We start from the raw sequence: 1,178 nt of genomic DNA on the forward strand, positions 1-1,178 counted from the left end.
GCTCTATTAAACATTGGCTATGCTTCAGAGACCCCAACTCCTTGAAATTTAATTGTTTCAAATAAATTAGTTACAGAATCCTTTTAATTTGTGGCCAGATAAATTGCAGGTAAACACCTTTCATGATTATTTACCAGGATCTCAGAGAATAATATTGCTTGGATATGTGGATATATTAAGTCATTTTGTCTGCAATTTACCTTCTGATGTTGATGGCTGAGTGGATGTCAGGGTAGATTTTGAGCTTATGGATGTCCCTGCTGTGTTGACTGATGTCGATTCGCTTGTGGAGATCTCACTTGTTGGATTTGATTCTGTTTAAGATAATGTTAATTGTGTCAGGTTTATTCTGAACACATTTTCTTTATTCATTCATCCTGTTTGCCCATCAGAATCACATCTAAGTCAACTCTACGGTTTGATGTAAATTTCTGTTTGTTGCAAGTGGAAAGGGAATTGTGCGTCTGTTGCAATTCCCCAGACTGAAATTGAAGCTCCACTGTGTGCTTCAACAAATCCAGGCTGCACGGTAGGTTAGCCGAGGGAGGACTAGACTGCCACACGTCATCTTTCAGAAAAGTCCTGTTTGTTCATTCTAACATAGATACATTCCATTGGATCAACATTGAAATGATTATCCAAAGCACTGGGCCAGGGACACGGGAACATTCTCTACAAATTGTGGACAAAGACATTTGTAGTCAGAATATGTTGAATCTTTGGTGTACATAATGTGACTCAGCGCAGCACACTCAGTCACTGAATCTTTTCAATACGGTGAAGAAAGATGACACAGTCTCATTTCTGATGGAATGGGTGTGATTGGCTGAATGGCCTCAGCCTGCTGCTAACACGTATGCTCTTGCGTTCTGCAGCAAGCCGGACAGCTGTGCACGAGAAGGCACCCGTGTGTTATGTTTTCTCTGGCAACAAATCGGTAACTGTCACTCTGTGTCAGACAGGGAAACTGACAAGCTCATTGAAGATATCAGAACCATAAATTGGGGAAAAGACATTTTCCACTCCACTCTCCCTGCGGACCATTTGAAATCTACAAGTTTTCCCGCGGTTGCCATGTTCAGAACCGCCCTCCCAGAACAAAATTCTCAAATTCGTTCTTCCCACATTGACATTTAAGTATCCAGCCCAATACGTCACAATGTCTCCCTTTTACCTCC

The 1,178-nt window shown here is 41.6% G+C and overlaps 1 long non-coding RNA gene across 1 annotated transcript in view; it reads right to left on the reverse strand.

Moving 5' to 3' along the window:
- LOC125482640 overlaps nucleotides 1-1,178 on the reverse strand; it is a 5,175-nt gene that overhangs the window by 347 nt on the left and 3,650 nt on the right. The window contains exon 5 of the long non-coding RNA XR_007261706.1: nucleotides 201-314. This is a non-coding gene — a long non-coding RNA (uncharacterized LOC125482640). The remainder of the gene's footprint in view (nucleotides 1-200; nucleotides 315-1,178) is intronic.

The sequence above is a fragment of the Rhincodon typus genome, unplaced genomic scaffold (genome assembly GCF_021869965.1).
Source record: "Rhincodon typus isolate 14 unplaced genomic scaffold, sRhiTyp1.1 hic_rhity00014106, whole genome shotgun sequence".
NCBI lineage: Eukaryota > Metazoa > Chordata > Chondrichthyes > Orectolobiformes > Rhincodontidae > Rhincodon > Rhincodon typus.